We start from the raw sequence: 21,630 nt of genomic DNA, 5'->3' as shown, positions 1-21,630 counted from the left end.
ACCTGAAAAAAATAACAGTGTCTGTATTTAATAAAAGAATCTTAACTTAAACAAGAAATAAGAACATGTTCAAACTAGAACAAGAAAGCAAGGCCTACAGACTTAGAAACAGTAGGTATGGATCAAAGAATAAAATTATTTTATGGAGTAAGTTTGAGGAATACAAAATACCAGGAAGTGAAGTAGAATTTGACTCCTGTGTTAAAGGAAGTTAGACTCTGATGTGTTCCATGAAGCTGGAATATATGGTGTCTATAGACTTCTTTAAATTCAACATCTCTATGAAAGGAATCCAGAGTACCTGTCAGTGAGAGCAACAATGGAGGGTTGTTACACTGTCCATATGCAAAAGGGCTATTAGAACAGAGCCAAAATCTTAACATTTGGCATAAAAAATTATTGTATCTGTTAAACTTACGGTACTGTATAACTTTGGGGGAAATATTTGAGTTATAAATATAAATGTAATTTTTCTTCCTTAAGCTATTATAAAAATATGTCTTCAAGATAAATACAGTTTTGAGACTGGTATTCCATTAGGACCATGGAATCTTAAGTCTGGAAGGAATCATTCAACTAGCCTGCTACATGGTAATCCTCAGATCACCCCTGCTAAAAATCTCTGAAATTTCACACGGAAATCCATGATCACTCTCTGTCCTTGAAACACCCAATTCCATTTGGAGCAACAAGTTCCTCATGTCAAGAAAAGTGATATCGACCCCCTGGCATTCTCCACTCACTTACCTAAATGCTACACAAATGGGCTATGCAAAACAGATCAAGCTACTCCTAGAAGGCACTTGTCTTCAGATATTTGAAGCTAGCCTTTACATCATAAATGCCCCATTTTTTATCTAGATGCATAAGGGAAAAGGTTTGTTTAAGTTAAAACATACCTTAGAATGTTATAGCATTAACTATAATTTCAAGGCATCCTCACCCTTATACTATTCTTCTATCTCCATTTGAGACCACAATCTCAAACTCCATCATGTGTAATTCTAAGGTGTCTCAAGTATTTGCTGCTGAGATAGAAAGTACTAATAAGGCCAACGCATCTTGTTCTTCTTTCTAATCTTTTGCAAAGAGAGAAAAACATTGTTATCTCCTTTAAAAACTGTAACACTAACAACAAATTTTCTGAAAAAGAAATAAATTGATCCCATTTACATGAAATAGGAATAAATTAAAGGAGGATCAAGATGCCTACTCTGAAAATTACAAGACACTGATAAGAGAAACAGAGGAAGATACAAGTACATTGTGTCCATAGATTGGAAGATTTTATATTGTTAAAATGTCAATACAACCAAGAGCTACCTATAGATTCAATGCAAAAGATTCCAATGGTGTTTTTACAGAAATAGAAAAAAATACTCCTAAAATTTTATTATTCATTGAATAACTAAAGAAATACTGAGAAAGAACAAAGCAGGAGGAATCACACTTCCTGATTTCAGCTATACAATAAAGCTATAGTATGGTTTTGGCAAAAAAAAATAGTATGGTTTTGGCAAAACAAATTTCTGACAAATATACCAATGAAACAGAATCAAGAGCCAGGAATATATGACTAATATTTGACAAGGAGCCAATAATACTAAATGGAGAAAAGATGGTCTCTTTAATAAATCATGCTGGGATAATTGGATATTCACATCTAAAAGAATGAAACTTAACACCAATCACAAAAATTAATTCAAAATACAATAAAGACTTAAATGTAAGACGTGAATCCATGAAATTCCTAGAACAAAACATGGGAATAAAGCTCCTTGACATGTGTCTTTGTAATACTTTTTTGGTTATGACATCTAAAGTGTGAGCTACAAAATCAACAATAAACACGTGGAACTATGTAAAACCAAAAAGCTTCTGCACAGCATAAGAAATGATGAAGAAAGTGAAAAGACATCCTGCAGAATGGGAATACATTATTTCCAAACCATATATCTAATCAGGGATTAGTATCCAGAATGTCTAAAGAAATTATACGTCTCAATAGCAAAAACAAAGAAACAAACAAAAACCCACAATTGGAAATCACCTCCTGCTTGTAACAATGGCTATCATAAAAAGACAAGAGATGACAAATGCTAGTGTAGATGTGAAGAAAAGGGAATCCTTGTACACTGCTGGTGGGAACGCAAACTGGTGTAGCCACTGTGGAAACAAGTATGGATGATTTTCAAAAAAATAAAAATAGAACTATCATATATCCAGCTATTCCCCTTCTGGAAATATATCCAGAGGAAAAAAAGAAGCCATGAACTTTTAAAGACATATGTACCCCATGTTCATAGCAGCATTACTTATAATAGCCAAGACAAATAAAACCTAAGTATCAACCATTGGATAAACTGATAAAGAATTTGTATTGTGTATATACAATATCATTCAACCATTAAAAAAATGAGGAAACCCTACCATTTGCACTAACATGGATTGAACTTGAAGGCACCACACTAAGTGAATAAAGTCAGACTGATTAAAACAAATACTGTGTGATCTCACCTGTAGAAACCAAACCAAACCAAAACACCACATAGATAAAGAGAGCACACTTGTGATTACCAGAGGTGGGGAGAGGAGGAATTGAAGAAAGGCAATAAAAAAATAAAAACATCCAATTATCAGATAAATACCTAGCAGGGAGTAATGTATAACATGGTGAATCCTGATAACACTGCTGTATGATGTACAGGAAATTTGTTAAAAGAATAAATCCTAAAGTTCTCATCACAAAGAAAAAGTGTTTTTTTCTACTTTCTTTCCATTTTATTGTATCTGTATGAGAAAATTATTATTAGCTGAACCTACTGTGGTAATCATTTCATAACATATGTAAATCTAACTATCATGCTGCATGCCTTAAACAAATACAATGATATGTCAATTATTTCTCAACAAAACTGTAAAAAATTACATATCTAATTAAGACTTCATTTTTATTTAAAAAAAGGATTCACTATTTTTTTTTTAAATTTCAATTGTGCCCTAGCCAGTTCAGCTCAGTGGTTGAAGCATCGGCTTCGGATCTGGTTAGATTTCAGTCAAGGGCACATACCTTGATGGGGTTAATATGGGAGGCAACCAATTGATGTGTCTCTCTCACATCTATGTTTCTCTCTCTCTCTCTGTCTCTCACCATCCCTTCCACTCTGTCTAAAATCAATGGGAAAAATATCCTCCAGTGAGGTTTAACAAAAAAAAAAAATGTGAATTGCTTTAATCATATAATATTTAATATTCATTACAAGTAATATGAGTTATTGTCATAATCAAACTGTCTACATAATTACTTCAGATAGTTTTACTATTTAAACACTTTGATTTTGCTTTACTCAGTGGCAAGTATGCAATATGTAATTAATATTTCATAACCTGCTGAAATGATCAAACTATTTCCCCCATGTTTATGTATAGGCTCCAACATCAAAGAGTATCATAGAATCAAAGTTCCTGGATATTGGTTATGGGAAAATATGAGGCAGGAAGAAAAGGAAAACTAAAAAGCATATAAAAGGCAAAGTATTTCTGATGGTAGCACCAGAGTTTTCATCTTATCTGTGGAACTAAGAATTGAAATAAGTATCAAAAATATCAGATTTCAAAGTATATACCTTCAGAGTTCAATATTTATTTATAAATATTAATTTTAAAATAGTAAATGAGTATTGTTTCTAACCAATTTCAACCATTTCTGTTTTATTGTTCCTTAGTTGAGGCACTATGTAATTCAGTCAACTATTTAGCTTCTTCCTCCAAACATGTACTGCTCATTACATTGAGCTTGGAATATAGGCAAAACAACGCTCTGCATTGTAAGATGATAGGAATAGCAAAAACAATATATCAACTGAGTTAATTTATCAGAATTACAAATGATATCACTTTCGTATATTAATATTTCTCACAAGTGTATTTTAGGGTAATATTTTACCATATCATGTGGAGTTATTTTGTTTTTTTGTGTTGGTTTTTTTGGGGGGTTAATCCTCACCATAGGACATGTTTCCATTGGTTTTCAGAGAGAGTAGAAGGGAGGGGGAGAGACAGAGAGAGAGAAACATGGATGTGAGAGAGACATCGATTGGTTGAGACCCTAGTCCACAGACTGACACTCCAGCGAGCCAAACCACCTAGGGCTCTTGTGGAGTTTAAAATGTACTAAAATTATAACTATGACTTTAACTTACATATTCAATTTTGCTTTTCATTATTACCTTCTTAGATACAATATCTATCCTCCTATAAATACTTGGGTCATCCTTTGTTCAAGTTATCGTTCTTGCTAAGAAACCCTTTTTCCTACTGCTCAGGCTTTCCCATAATTTTCCCAAGCTATTTCACTATATTCAGCTCCAAATTTCATACTATTTCCCTTCATTTCTGTACTACAGTTCAAAATTCTAATAATTTAAAATCTTATTTTTTTATTTCTTAAGGTTAAGCAAACAAAAATTGCTTTCTTTCTGAAATAAAAATTTATAAATTTTGCTTGTTTTATTTTGTGATATTCTAGCTAATTCATACATTACAATGTACATTCCTACATTGCTTTGGTTGGTTTATTTCTAATTTAAATCACAGGTCCACAAAATCAGGCAAACTCTCAGTAAGTTATTAAAATATCTTTAAAAAAAGTTTTCATAAGATGGTTAGGAGAGTCTGAGTTTCTTTTCTAACAACTATTTTAAATGTCATTTCATCATTAGATTGATGGCTCTGAGTCTATTTCCATCCTAAAATTACAGGTACTACAGGGACTACTATCTATGACTCACTGGATTATTATATATATTCATTGAGCTATTGTGTGCAAAAGTGTTCAGCTAAGAGCAGAGTGCTAGTAAATTTAGAAATTATACTGAAATAACAAATGGCTGATTGATAGGGAATGTCTAATCCAACCTCTGTGCTTATTTTCAACTTTTCTTGTAAGTAAAGGTACTTTTTCCAATTGAGCTTCCTTATGCATATGTAAAAGGCTCTACTTTTCCCCCAGCACCTTCCTTTTGGCCATATAAAAATATTATATCTTTCCTGATTTCTCCGTAAGGCATAATTGTTTTTTACAATATATATATATACTGAGTGGCCAGATTATTATGACTGGCCAGATTATTATGACCACCCCATCAGCACAATGAAGTGAATTAGTTATTGCAAATGATAATAACAATAAAACCTTGAGAGTATTTGCTTAGGAAGTTTTCAATATTCCGTATTTTTGGAAGTGTCAATGAAGTACTGATGGGGTGGTCATAATAATCTGGCCACTTAGTGTGCATATATATATTTCATAACCTGCTGACATGATATGAAATAAATATATATATATGTTTATTTTAGAGGGAGAAGGGAGAAGGATAGAGCGAGAGAAACATCAATGAGAAACATCATCAATTGGCTGCCTCCCCTTACTGGGGATTGAGCCCATAATCCAATTCATTGAACCTGGACTGGTAATGGAACAGTTCACCTTTAGGTTCCTGGATTGATGCTCAACCACTGAGCAACATAGGCTGGGCTGCATAATTCCTTTATAGGCTGGGGAGTAATCTCTAACAAAAGTCAAAAAAAGTTCCAATTTAAGTACATGATTTAAGGATGCCACCAGGTACAAATTACAACATGGAAGTTCTAACATGAAAAATTTGTTTCAATTCTGGGCCTCATAAGAAAATGGCTCAGGAGTGATTAAATGTCCACCTGTGTATGATGACGCATCTTTCATAGTATTCCCATGAAAGTATTATATTATTCAATTTAACTCAATAGACTCATTCACTAGAGTTGTTTTATAAAGTGTTGGTATACCCTATGTGGATTATCAATTCTCCCTTCAAAGTAGGTTCCTCACTCTTCTTCTATACATCATAGCTTTTTATAGTAAAATAAACCATATTTTGGCTCAACTTTCGGTCACCAGAAGACTGAACAATCAAATAATAAAAGTTGTATAAGATAGTCTGAGAATAGTGAAGATTCCAACACATGGTTATGAGTAAAGTTATAGGGAACATTAATTCCTAGTGTTAAAAATAAAAGAAACAACATTGAAAGATTAGTTTTAACTGTGGTTCAAGTATGAATCTTAACTTTGTACTAAAAATAGAGGGAAAAACTGTGGCTTTCTAGTTTTAACAATTGCCTAGATTGTAATATTGTGATATAAATATCTCAAACATTGGTTAAAATGAGAAAGCAGAGAATAAACTTTCTGTTATGTGATATAAATTTATAAAATTATAATCAGCTTCTCATAAACATTATTTTCTTCAAATCACACAAAATGCACTTTACATATCTTATTGATCAAAGAGAGGCAAATAATAGTTTTTCTTTTCTAACTAAAAATGCCTCCCTATATGTAAATATATTGCGAATAGATTTAAATTCATGGTAACAAAAATAAAATTCTGAAATTTATTATTTGGAGAATACTGACTTTCTCTTCTTTTCCACTACTCCATTTTTTAAGAATATAAATTCTTAATAAATGAATTCAGCAATGTAGCAGGATACAAAATTAACGCCAAGAAATCTATGGCATTTTTATACACCAGTAGTGAACTTACAGAAAGAGAGATTAAAAAAAAATCCCATTTACCAACGCATCAAAAACATTAAGATACCAAGGAATAAACTTAACTAAGGAGGTAAAAGACCTATCCTCGGAAAACTACAGGACACTGAAAAAAGAAATAGAGGAAGACATAAACCGATGGAAGAACATACCATGTTCATGGATTGGTAGAATCAACATCATTAAAATGTCCATACTACCCAAAGCAATCTACAGATTCAATGCACTCCCCATTATTATGCCAATGGAATATTTCACAGACCTAGAACGAACTCTCCAAAAATTCATCTGGAATAAAAAAAGACCCTGAATAGCTGCAGGAATACTGAGGAAGAAGAACAAAGTAGGAGGGATCTCAATACCAGATATCAAGCTGTATTACAAAGCCACTGTTCTCAAAACTGCCTGGTACTAGCACAAGAATAGACATATAGACCAATGGAATAGAATAGAGAATGCAGAAATCAACCCAAACCACTATGCTCAATCAATATTTGACAAAGGAGGCAAGAATATACAATGGAGTCAAGACAATCTCTTCAATAAATGGTGCTGGGAAAATTGGACAGATACATGCAAAACAAAGAAACTAGACCACCAACTTACACCATACACAAAAATAAACTCAAAATGGATAAAGGACTTAAACATAAGATAGGAAACCATAAAAATATTAGAGGAATCCACAGGCAGCAAAATCTCAGACATATGCTGAAGTAATATCTTCACCTATACAGCTCCTAAGACAGTGATGGTGAACCTTTTGAGCTCGGCATGTCAGCAGTTTGAAAAACCCTAACTTAACTCTGGTGCCGTGTCACATATAGAATTTTTTTTTGATATTTGCCACCATAGTAAAATAAAAATTTATATTTTTGATATTTATTCTATATATTTAAATGCCATTTAACAAAGAAAAATCAACTAAAAAAATGAGTTCACGTGTCACTTCTGACACGCGTGTCATAGGTTCGCCACACTGTCCTAGGGCAATGGAAACTAAAGAGAAAATAAAGAAATGGGACTACATCAAAATAAAAAGCTTCTGTGCTGCAAAAGAAACCATCAACAAAACAAGAAAGCCCACTGCAAGGGAGAACATACTTGCCAATGTTATCACCAATAAGGGTTTAATCTCCAACATTTACAGGGAAATCATACAACTTAACAAAAGGAAGATAAACAACCCAATCAAAAAATGGGCAACAATCTAAATAAATACTTTTTGAAAGAGAACATAAGGAAGGCCAAGAGACATATGAAAACATGCTCAAAGTCACAATCATCCGAGAGATGCAAATCAAAACGATAATGAGGTACCACCTTACACCTCTCAGAATGGCTATCATCAACAAATCAACAAATGACAAGTGCTGGCAAGGATGCGGAGAAAAAGGAACCCTCGTGTACTGCTGGTGGGAATGCAGACTGGTGCAGTCACTGTGGAAAACAATATGGAGTTTCCTCAAAAAACTTAAAATGGAACTCCCATTTGACCCAGTGATCCCACTTCTAGGAATATATCCCAAGAAACTAGAAACACCAATCAGAAAGGATATATGCACCCCTATCTTCATAGCAGCACAATTTACCATAGCTAAGATTTGGAAACAATCTAAGTGCCCATCAGCAGATGAGTGGATTAAAAAACGTTGGTACATCTACACAATGGAATAATGGAATACTAGGCTGCGGTAAAAAAGAAGAAATTCTTACCATTTTCAACAGCGTGGATAGAACTGGAGAGCATTATGCTAAGTGAAATAAGCCAGTCATAGAAAGATAAATATCACATGATCTCACTCATTTGTGTAATATAATGAACACATAAACTGATGAACAAAAACTGATCCTGAGACAGAGAATCATCGATCAGGCCATCAAACCTCAGAGGGAAGGTAGGGGCGGGTAGGGGTAAGGGGGAGAGATCAACCAAAGGACTTGTATGCATGCATATAAGCCTAACCAATGGACACAGACACCAGGGGGTTGGGGGTATGGGGGGGGAGCAATGTGGAGATAAGGACACATATATAATACCTTAATCAATAAAGAAGAAAATAAAATAAATAAAAAGCAAAGTTAAATATATATATATATATATATATTATATTCTTAATGGTATTGAAAGCTGTGCTTTCAGAATGTTGTAAAGTAAACCATTTCTTTAAAAATCTTTATAACTATCATAAGGGGGCACTTTCCCTTAATCCCACTGCCAATTATACTTGATATGTGAAAAAAAATACACATTTTGACAGAGATTTGTCTTTTTAGTGAGTTCCTTTTCTCTATCCTAAAATGATCATAACTGGCATCTCTGAAGATAGTTGAGAAGACTGAAAAATTTTTATCTATATTTTTTTGGTAGCAGAGATTTTCAACTCGCCTATCCCCTCCTCAACACACATACAAATGAAAGCAATATGCTGGTTAACAAGGAAGCAGATACGTTAACAAGCTCACATGCCAAAATGAATGATTACTTATGTTGTTGGTATATACAAAGAGTACGGGTATTATTGGACACATGCTTTAAAAAATAGGCATAATGGTTTTTTATGTGTGTGCAGAGGTGGGGTATCAATACCGCCTCTTAAGGACAGCCTGAAACCTACAAAACCTCTGGACTATCATAGCTATTCCACCTGCCCTGAGCTGTTGTGTCTAAGGCTCCCTTTTAAGCAAATGTGTAGTGTTCCCTGGAGGGACAGCATCATACCAGCCTGTTGCTTTGAATTTTATGTATCATCTGTCTTCATTATTAAATCATGTGCCCATACGGTTTACATGGTTTCACTATCAAAAGGGAAAAAAACAAACAAAGGCTCAATAGTCACCACCATTGTTGATTTGTAACACGAGCTACAGAAAAGAATAGTCCTGATCTCATTCAGGTAGTGTGGAGAATTACTACTTTCATGGTAACTAAGTGCTTAGAGAGAAGCAGGAATGCATGAAAGCTGACTGTTCATTCTTTTTATAAATATATATTGTTATTTTTTATTTACATGATATAATCATATCTGAATCTTTTTCCCATGCCATTTATTATTCTCTAATACAACAAAATTAATCTGTATTAAAATCATCTGAGTCCAACAAAAAATGAATCATTGTAAGATGCTCTTTTGATTTTGCACATTATTTTATCTTTTCATTTTATCAAAACAATGATTTCTCCAACTTTGCTCAGTGTATTTATCCCCATTGAACTTCACATTAAACTAATAATACCAAAGTGAGGGATACGTTTCACTCATTATTCAAGTTCTTCAAACCTAGGGTGAATAGTGAAGACAGAAATTTTATTGGGGTTATAGTCTAATTAAAAGCAACAGGCTTGCACTCTGAACAGCTTTTCCACACTCTTTAACACTTTTTTAATGCTGATCCAAGCTTAAGATATTCATTAGTAACTCATTAAAGACTTAGTTACAGTCCAGTGGGTGAGTCCGGAATATAATGATGGAATGTGTGTACAAATGTATAGGCTCATAATTAGAGAAACTGTCACAATTGGGGATTAAGACTATACAATGCAGTCTTTGAAAAACTCTATGGAGAGCAAGTGACCCCAAGATGGTGTTATATTTTAAATACTGCTTACTACCCAGGTCATTTGTGTGGTTTCAGGTTTTTTTGTTTTTTTTTAGTTCTAATTCCAAAAGGTATGTTTTAATGACTACATTCTCCCAGGATTATGTATGAACCTTTCTGTGAGGGCCATTCTACACATTATTTTACTTAATCCTTATACTATAATAAAGTATGCCTAATTACCCCTTTACAATGAAGGAAACTGTGAAACTGGTTAAGGTCATGTATCTTGAAAGCAACAGAACTGGAATTAAACTCAAAAGCTAGAGATCTTTCTTTTGATTCATCAAGACCATGCAAATTAGGATCCTAAAACATTTTAGATTAGACAATGTTGTAAACTTCAGGGCTTCATGTATATATTACTTTCTACATATATTGACATTCTCCTCCATTCCCAGTTTATTTAACCACAGGAATTATTCAATATCAACATTTGTAACATAACTTTTATTCAAGCTTTCTGTTAAACTTTCCCCTCCAAATGGTAATATTTCAAATACACCTATGTGCCTGAAATAGTGCAGCAATTTTGCTAGGATTCTTGCCATATACAATCTCTTCTTTTCTTCTGATTATCATCTTTGATTGTAGATACAATGTAAGTGGTCAGTAATATACAGTAGGTAGGTTTTATAAAGAGACAAGGAAATGAATAACTTTCTTCACATAGAATAAAAGGCATCCAATGGTTTGCTGAACATATTAGAGAAAGTCTATGGAAATAAAAATTAAAGACTCAATATTTATAATGTAATTTGAGCAAAGATACAAAAAAATGAAAATAAGAGGACTTCCAAAATCTGGAAAAACAAGAATTCAAATGAGAACAAAAATTGAATTGTTTATGGCCACCATAATTAAAGCTTAATGTTCTTTATCATTTTCTTAGGGAGGAGTCATTGTAAGCTAACTAGACCAATGGTTCTCAACCTTCTGGCCCTTTAAATACAGTTCCTCATGTTGTGACCCAACCATAAAATTATTTTTGTTGCTACTTCATAACTATAATGTTGCTACTGTTATGAATCCTAATGTAAATATCTGATATGCAGGATGGTCTTAGGCAACCCCTGTGAAAGGGTCATTCGACCGCCAAAGGGGTCGCGACCCACAGGTTGAGAATCGCTGTACTATACGAACCCAGTTAATGTCACTGCTATATAGTTCATATATAAGAGTGAGGTTTCCAACGTTGCCACTTACTAGATTTTATCATCTTAATAAAAAACTGAATTAATGAATTATTCTTAGGAACCTCAGATATAAGTAAAAGAGGAGGTTGAGTGAAGCTAAGAAAATAGTATATGATTTCAAAATGAATGTAAAATAGGTAAGATTTAAATGGGTAAATCCAGGCAAAAAGCCTCTCTTAGAATATGTAGTCTAAAGAATTATATCTAGCCCTGGCCAATGTGGCTCAGTTGGTAGGGCAAAATTGTGTACATCAAAAGGTTGCCAGTTTGATTCTGGTCAGGGCACATGCCTGGGTTTTGGCCTAGATCCCAATTAGGGTGTGTACACCACATTCATTCTTTCCCTCTCCCTTCCTCTATCTCTCTAAAAATCTTAAAAAATAAAAAACTCTTACGTCTAGAGGTATTCTAACAATATCATGTAGTCTTTTCGAAAAAGAACATGTAGAACTCAATAATAAAAAATTAAAAATCGGGAAATTGTTGAATAATATTTCTCTAAGTAAGATATACATACAAAGGACCAATGAGCACACAAAAAGAAGCTCAACATCATTACATATTAGAGAAATGCAAATCAAAATCAAGAAATTCTACTTCATCTAGACTAGAATGGTTAAAACAAAACAGGCAGTAAGTGTGGGTGAGGATGTGGAAAAATGAGAACCCTCTTATTATTGTTGAGACTGTATTACTCTACAATTACTGTGGAAAACAGTTTTGCAATTTCTCAAAATGCTAAACGTAGTTATCATGTGATTGAGCAATTCTATTCCTAGGTGTGGAAAAGTAAAGATATGTTCACACAAAAGCTTGTAAATGAATTTTCATAAAAGCATTATGCAGAATAGAGAAAGGGTATAAATAATTCAAATACCCATAAACTAATAAATATAATATGGCATATTCATACAACAGAATATTATTTGGAAAAAAAAGAATTTGTTGATACATGGTAATATATGCATAAATTCTTAAATTATATTAAGTGAAAGAAGCAAATCTCAAAAAAAATTTAAAAAATTATGATTCAATTTAGGAAAAATGTCCAGAATAGGCAAACCCATAGAGACATAAAGTAGATTAGTGATTGCCAGGGATGGGACTGAGGGGTACTGGGAGTGAATAATAATGGTTATGAGGTTTCCTTTGGAGGATTAATAATGTTTTAAAATTTATTGTGGTGATGGTTGTATAACTGTTCATACAGTGAAATCCACTGAACTGTACATTTTAAAATGATTAGTTTTATGGTGTTTTTAAAAATATATTTTTATTGATTTCAGAGCATTATGCTAAGTGAAATAAGCCAGACAGTGAAAGAAAAATACCACCTGATCTCACTCATTTATGGATAATAAAGACCATTATAACCTGGTGAACAAAAAGATAGATATAGAGGCAGAGAAGCATCAAACAGACTGTCAAATTACAGTGGGAAGGCTGGGGAGTGTTGTGGGGGGGCAGTAAGAGATCAACCGAAGGACTTGTATGCATGCATATAAGCATAACCAATGGACACAGGACACTGGGGGGGGAGGGGGGAGTAAGGGCAAGTGCTGGGGGGGAGGGGAGGCCGGGGGAAGGTCAATGAGGAAAAAAAGAAGACATATGTACTACTATTTGTAATACTTTAAACAATAAAATAAAATTTAAATATATATATTAGAGGAAGGGAGAGGGAGAAAGAGATAGAAACATCAACGATGAGAAAATCATTAATTGGCTGCCTCCTGCATGCCCCATACTGGGGATTGAGGCTACAACCCAGGCATGTGCCCTGACCAGGAATCAACTGTGACCTCCTGGTTCATAGGCTGATGCTCAACCACTGAGCGACACCAGTTGTGAAATGAAATCCTATCTAATAAAAGACAAAAAGGGTAATTATCCGTACCTCCGCTATGCTTCCCATTGGCTAATCAGGGAGATATGCAAATTAACTGCCAACCAAGATGGCGGCCGGCAGCCACGCAGCTGAAGCGAACAGGAGGCTTGCTTGCTCCAGTGATGGAGGAAGCCACGGTTCCCTGCCTGCTCTGAGCCCAAAAGCAACAATGTTTCAATTATAGAAGCTAAACAAACCACAGATACCTGCTTTCAGTGATGTCACGGTTCCCCGCCCAGCTCTGAGCCCAAAAGCAACAATGTTTCAATTATAGAAGCTAAACAAACCACAGATACCTGCTTTCAGCTGGCCGCGGCCTCAGAGCTGAGGGCGCCAGTGACAGCAACAATGTTTCAATTATAAAAGGTAAATAATCCCAGAATAAAAAAAAAGAAAAAAAGGAGAGGCTGGGAGCTTCAGTCACCCACCAGCCTGAAAACGGCCCTCAGCCCCTCACCCAAACTGGCCAGGCACCCCAGTGGGGACCCCCACCCTGAAGGGGGTGTGACCAGCTGCAAACAGCCATCAGCTCATCATCCAGGCTGGCCAGGCACCCAAGCGGGACCCCCACCCTGATCCGGGACACCCTTCAGGGCAAACCAGTCAGTCGCCACCCGTGCACCAGGCCTCTATCCTATATAGTAAAACGGTAATATGCAAACTGACCCTAACAGCAGAAAGACTAGGAATGACTGGTCACTATGACACACACTGACCACCAGGGGACAGATGCTCAATGCAGGAGCTGCACTCTGGTGGTCAGTGCGCTCCCACATGGGGGAGCTCTACTCAGCCACAAGCCAGGCTGATGGATGCCAATACAGCAGTGGTGGTGGGAGCCTCTCCTGCCTCCTCAGCAGCACTAAGGATGTCTGACGGCAGTTAGGTCTGCTCCCCGCTGTCAAGTGGACATCCCCTGAGGGCTGCCAGAGGGATGTCTGATTGCCATCTTAGGCCCAATCCCCCGGGAAGCAGTCCTAAGCCAGCAGGTGGTCATCCCCCGAGGGGTCCCAGACTGCGAGAGGCACAGGCTGGGCTGAGGGGACCCTCCCCCTTCCCACGAGTGCACAATTTTTTGTGCACCGGGCCTCTAGTATTAAATATATCCCAATAAAGCTGTAAAAATTCTACTTATTCACTAAAATATTAGTGTATTAGATGCCTTTTTGTAAAGCTAGCTGGTATGTTAAATAAACATCTTCTCCCTTTATCACAAGAGGACTAAACTTTTCAGATTCTTTTATAGGTGTGACTATGAGGCTTAGTGTTTTGTGGGGTTTTTTTTTAATAGAAATGGAAACAGAAGTAATGAACACTCCTTCCAAGCATATCTATAAAAACTTTCCAATAGAATCTCCACATTGCTCATTGTTCCTTCCTGCTGACTGGAATGGCAATGGCCTCAGAATGACTTTGGAAGCCTGATGACATTAGCCTAGATCTCTGAATAACTATGAGAGCAACAGGAGTACATCCACCCCTGACACACATACTTACCAGAAACCTTTCTTGGAATGTTTGGTGAACGAGTTAATATTCTCTGGAAGCCATTATTAATTATGGAATTTACCGTGACTGCAGCCTAGCTTATCATAATACATTGTTCAAAATGGAGATTAAAATAGGTAACTCAAAGTAGTGTGTTTTTCATAACATATATTTTGAATTATACACACACACACACACACACACACACACACACACACAATTGGTTTGATCCTAACTTGACTATTTCCTGTTCTAGACACTTGAATTTCTTAGGAGTAATTCCTAGCACACTGAAACACAAATAAATGAACTATAGTGCTGCTTCAGATATCTAATTTCTATAATTGATCAATTTGCTTTAAGATTTTCTTTAATTATTGCATTTTTACAATATGTATTTTGTGATCAATTGGATAAATGCCTTCCTATTACTCTTTTCATTTCTTCTAGCTTTTCTCTTGGTTAATATTCAATATATATTTTAGAATATTTTTGTTGAATTTCTACCTAGAAAAGCTCACATTGGTACTTTGAATGCATTTGAATAAAAATCTAAAGAAATTAATTTGGAAATATGTGTCAATTTTGCTGTTTTCAGTCTTTTCATATAGGAACTTTATATTGCATGTCTTCTTTGATAACTCCTGTAAACTTCAGAGTTTTCTTCTCATACATCCCATATATTTCTTGTTATTTCTTTCTAAGTCATGCATTTCAGTGCCATTTTGAATCAAATTAATAATGACATGCATGTTACTAAGTTACACAAAGTACTAGTAGGTATGTGTGAATCATACAGCTGAACTCAAATGGATCTCAATTCTGAGAAAGTTTTTATGTCTTGATTATATCATCATACTGCTTAAAATAATAATTATCTTATATTTGAATATCTATTCTTCATATTTTGTTTTGTCCTTTATTATAGTAGCCCAAACTTGCAATTTTTTAAAAAAAGATTCTAGTAATAACAACCATGATGGTATTGACTATTTATAAGCATTCATTTAACATAGTTAATTTATGTAGGAAGAAACAGTTCTTTTATTTTCCACTTCTCAAGATATTTTCTTCCACAGGTACAGTGATACTGTCAAATTTATATGCAAGTATGTTCCTTTAAAATGCTATTTGTAATGGTAATATATCAATGACCTTCACTGTTGAGTCATTATCATATGGTTAGATAAACAATGGTTCCTTCATATGAACCAATATTATAATTTTTTAAAAAAAATAATGAGAGCATAGAAATGTCTACATTTAGAGGTTAAGTCAAGTGAAAGGTAAATTTTCTTACATTATTCCAATTTAAAAAAGAAATATGTGCATACATAACACGACAGTAGGGAAATCTAACAAACATTAACATTAAGTATATCACTGGGTCAAGGGATTATTACATTTTTGCTTTCTAATTTAAATTTCTATGAGGAGACTTACTGTGACAGTAAAGTAGGTAACCCTGGTAATGACAAAGAAATATATCAGACTATGTTCTTGTACCTTACCAGTGAGCTACAACCTCGACTTCAGGACATTCAAATCACGACAAACTATAATACGTGTAGATGAAATAAATATGGAAAGCTTATCAAATGCCACTGTGAAAGCCTATTTTTGTACAAAAACATGTATCTATTACTCTTATATGTACAACTATCAGATTTTTCTTGCAAAACCTTAACTAACCTAGCTTATTTGATCAATCTTTCCTATAAAATAGATATTTTTCTTAGAGAAAGACAATTTTCTATATTTAAAGAAACTAATTCTGCTATAATGGCAATATAGGGGAAATAGAGATTCAAATCAAATAAAGATGTCATTATTAACAAAATTTAAAGACAAGATTATTCACAATCTATAGAAAGATAAACCCTTAATCTTTGAATACTAATACAAGAGAAAAAAGACTTTCTGAAATGATCTTTTCCCAGTTCATGTGTTGTCCTTAACTTCACCAAACCACTCAATTTTTCAATTAAAAAGTAGAGGATGAGCTAATTATGTTTATTAACAGGGCCTTCTTCTAAACTGCCAATTTTTTTAAAAAAAGGTCATAATACAATTCACAGTCTCTATTTACATGTTAAATCAATCAGACTCTTTCCTATTGCATTTCCATTTTTAACTGGTCATTAAGGCATAATTTCCCAATCAGAAAGGAGGAAATAAATACATGAAAAAATGTATCATGGCTACCTATATGAAATTATAAATGTAAGAGCAGTCTTACATTGAGAATGAGAGTAAAAAGCAATGTAAATAAAGAGAAAAACAGATAAGTATTTACATATTATATACCTAAAGATTTTTAAATTAATTCAACCTCAACTATACAACTACCCTTTGCAGCCACAGTCCACACCATGTCCAAAAAATTTTTTTAAAAAGCTAAGATAGGGACTTTACCCACCCCACCCTACCCCCGGCACAATATATAAAATCTGAAGATAAGAAAATACCATTTCACTCTTAAGGTATACACAAGTCACTTATGAGTATCACTACAAAACCATTCACATATAATTTGTAGTGCAAATGTGAAAACAAAAGTCTTTTCAAATGCTAACTGCATGCTGAGTGTGTAAGAAAGGTTTCTAAACCTATTCTTACAAAGGAAAGCTTCCAGCCATGCATATTTGTACTTAACCTTGTAATATCAGAGATGGCATAGTTAATGTACAGCAGATATATTTTGAAATTCAGTTCCACATAGCTATGGAAGATGGTGTTGGGTGTGTTGGTAGAAACCTCATATATCATGACCACAACAAAGGTTTTTCTGTTTAACATAACTGACCATAAAAATAGTGATATTATTGAAAATATTACAAATTACCTAGGCTGGAAAGCATTATAAACACATCAAGGATGATTAATTTCTAAATATAAGAAAGTTAAGCAGAGCTTAGAAGTCAACCTGACTTTTTTCACTTATAAAACATAACTTAATAAAAAGAATTATATGGTGAGATGTTATGTAGTAAAATGTAATTATATCCTTTCTCACATCTTATTAGAAGTTAAAATATATATGGACATTATTTTAAATTACTGACACATTAAATAGTATTATAACTGTTAAAATAGATTAATTATGAAATGCAAATTACATAAAAAGGTATACTACTAAATATATAGGCATCTATTGGTTCTTTTGTCCATAATAAGAACTTCTTATTATAATTAACTTATTTGAACATAATCAATGTTATGTCTATCTATATATATAAAAGGCTAATATGCAAAGTGTCCTCTCGAGAGAGACCTGGAGTTAGATCGCTTGCTATAACGTGAGCTGACCACCAGGGGGCGGCACATAACATGGCAGGCAACCAGCGGTGGTGACGGGGCACTGAGGGAGCGAGGGAAGGAGGAGGCGGGGAGACAGGGAACCTGATTGGCCCTGCTTGCTGGCCAGGCCTAAGGAACCCTACCCATGCACAATTTTGTGCACTGGGCCTCTAGTGAATTTATAACCACATATAACTTTCACAACCAAAAAACAGGATTACAGGAAAAAGGTAAGCATATGTTGGTTATAGAAAAAAAAAATACTAAAACCCTATATTCTATGCAAATGTACCATACTGTTTCCCATTACCCAGGGGCTCAATCAACCCTGTTTGTTATCTTTTCAATAAAGACATAATCTGTAAGTACAGTTAAAATAAAATTATATATATATATACACCAAAATCACCTTCTCAACTGCCAACCCATGTGGCTTGGGTAGTCACACCCTGACCAGATCTCCTAGCCCAGGTCCCACACTGAACTGTGGTACTCCCCTTTCTGCCAGTTAGCATGGGCCTGGTGCCCAAGTTTATCGCTGGATATTGTTCTCTAATCTCACTATTTCTCTCATTTCCAACCACATGAATAGAAGGAAAAAATACTTTAACTTCATGTAACCCTACATTAGTTAACAGCAAAGAACTGGCCATCTGCATTCACTGCTTCTCTTTACTTCTGCCAGGTCTCACTACATAATAGATAAGGGTTGTATGGCTGCACAGGAAGGGCATACAGTCATGGAAAACGGAAATACAGAGGCACATAAAGACATAGAGCATGGACAGATAAACAAAGAACTACAGACATTTCCTAATTTCAAAGTATTGTGTATGTATATACATAATGTGGCTACACTGATTAATTTTGTTTTCCTGTACAGAATATTGGCATAATTTTCTAGGATGATGGGCAGGTCATTCAACTAATGTACTTATTATTCAGAATTAATTCTTTAGCTTGGTTTCTAATTTTATACATGTAAAGATCATGCAAAAATGCATCATACACTACCATTTATATATCACTACCACTGACAATTATATACTAGAATCACTGACAATTATATACTATAATTATATTTTTATATACTGACATTACATACTAAGCTTTGATATATATCAATTTAATAATAATGATGTTCAGAGAGTAGTATTAAGAAATATCTGGCAAAACCTGAATACTGATGTTTAAGCAGAAGATTTATTTCTATTCTCAAGGCAAGAATAAGGATAATTATGCATTTTCCTTATCAAACCTTCAAAGGATTCCCTCTATTTCAAGTTAGTTTAAGAGTAGAAAAAACAAATACAAGAAAGATTTACCAAATACCTGCACTATGTTAGAAGCATTATATTATTCTATCCATTCTTAAAATAACTCTGCATGGAATAAGTGTTTATTCTTTCGGATGAAAAGTAGGCTTAATACATTTTTAAGTTTCTGTAAGCTCCTTGAGGGAAGTATTAAGAATCTTTTTGCTCACTGCCATATTTTTAGCTGCTAGCACAGTTTTATGATTCCAAGTAGGTAATAAATGATATTTGCTAACTAGTTTACCAAGTAATAGAGTTACAGAGCTAGTAGACAGTAGGGCTAGAATATTATCTCAGGTTTGTCAGATTTCAAACCTCAGTCAGTGTGTGTCCAGACTCCAGACCATAGTAGAGGCAGGTGATCTGCATTCTGCCTCCTCTCTCCCAATGCCAGGAGAGCTGAGATGGGATCCTGTATTCGGAAGAACGGCCTTCATAGAAATTGATCATCTTACTGGCAGTAATACCAGAGCTCACGAAACCAGGTCCCCTCTGAGTCTCATAATAGCTTGTGTAACATTAGTCAAGTTCCTTTACCACTCAAAATTCAATGTTTGTACCATAAATATTTAATGATAAAGATTATAATAAATATTGTTAAACCCACAAGAATATCGTGATTAATTGTACCAAATATATCTGAAGTGTATAGCTATAAAATCAATAGTTATCATTGTTATTTGCTCAAGATAAAAGAATTGAGACTCAGGTCATACCCAGAAAAGTTAATTCTCCGCGGACATGAGGGCAAATGAAGCTGGGTCTCACAACAGTAGACGAGGAAATGTCAGGGGATATCTAGGGGGAAAGGTACTTCTATAACTGTGATATCCATTTTAAGTCATGGTGTTGAGTTATGTGCTATTCCTTTAAGCCAGGATTGGTAGAGGTCGTAAAAATGTCTACTGAGTAGACCTCGGCCCTGGTGAACGGTTACTGCATGCCTCTGTTTATGAGTAAGCGGGCTCTAAATGGCTGTGCATGTGAAGACCTGGATTTATAAGTCAGAAGTGGCACCACAGTGGAGGCGCATCCTGTAGAAGGTAGACAACACTGACTTGAATTTTCTCTGGTGCAAGTTTTAGAATACCTACCCATGCAATAAGGATAAATTTTATAATTTGAAAGCTTTATGTGATTCAAAGAAAAGATAATAGAAAGGAGTTCACATAAAATGGAAAGGATTACTGAACTTTTTAGCCTAAAATATTTGATATACCAGGTCAATTTTTTATGTGCCCAACTAGGGGTATTAAGATATTTCTCAGAGTTACCTAGAGATTGTGTGTGCGTGCGTGTGTTTGTTTCCACTGAGCATCAACAACAAATGGAATAGCTCTCATGTTAAAATAATTTCTGAGCTAATGCCTGGTTGTTACAATTTACTAGAACCAAAACTGGAGGGACAGATAGTGTGATGAAGGCAATTAACATGTTCAACCACTTAATATTCATCATGTACTATGCTAGATTCACATATGCTATTTATTCAATCCTCAAAACAACCGGATGAGTGAGGTATTTTTATAACTTAAAAAACCTAACAAGACTCATCCTGAGATATATGATGAGAAAAGCACTTGTTTAAAGTGACAAGTCTTTGTCCCATATCACAAATGTCACATATGCCCAAGAATGTGAATGTTTAAGTACTGCATCAGTATATGAATTAAAGAAACACTTTGAAATTTTTTGACAAAATTTATTTATATTATGTATGGGTATATAATTTTACTTTCTTTTTGTTAAAAGAGCACTACCTTACATTATAGTGGTTTGTTACATATAATTGTTAAATCAGGGGAACTTTGGAGAAAACTTTTATCCATTCTTATAATGACAGCAGAATGCAATCCAATTTGAAACTTAGAACATGGGCCAGATTTGGAATTGCATCATTCATGAACTACAGCAGATTTCATAATCAATTAAAAACCAAAAGTGAGTGAAAGAGGCTGAAAATTCATTTCAGTTGCTTGATACATTGAAGTATGCTGAGACCTCCTAAGCACTGGCAAATATAACTGTGTCCCCTTTTCTTTGCTATAATTGCCATTAGCACATGAAATAGTGTCTACATGACACCATTTTTATCTTAGTGCAAAACAAGGGTAATTAGTAAGAAACTTTAAATTATGAAGAAGGAACATACATATAGACTTCAACTTGCCAGGGTTTATTGAGATTCAGTGAACATTATATACTGAGTTGTATAGAAATTGTCTTGCTTACTTATTGAATATTTAT

At 34.4% G+C, this 21,630-nt stretch overlaps 1 protein-coding gene across 13 annotated transcripts in view; it reads right to left on the bottom strand.

Moving 5' to 3' along the window:
• ADGRL3 (adhesion G protein-coupled receptor L3) overlaps positions 1-21,630 on the bottom strand; it is a 770,556-nt gene that overhangs the window by 479,656 nt on the left and 269,270 nt on the right. The gene's annotated exons all lie outside the window — the stretch shown is intronic.

Source organism: Myotis myotis, unplaced genomic scaffold (assembly GCF_014108235.1).
Source record: "Myotis myotis isolate mMyoMyo1 unplaced genomic scaffold, mMyoMyo1.p scaffold_m19_p_1, whole genome shotgun sequence".
NCBI classification, from domain to species: Eukaryota; Metazoa; Chordata; class Mammalia; order Chiroptera; family Vespertilionidae; genus Myotis; species Myotis myotis.
Note: the sequence above shows the minus strand (reverse complement) of the source record. Positions and strands in the feature narration are given on the sequence as shown.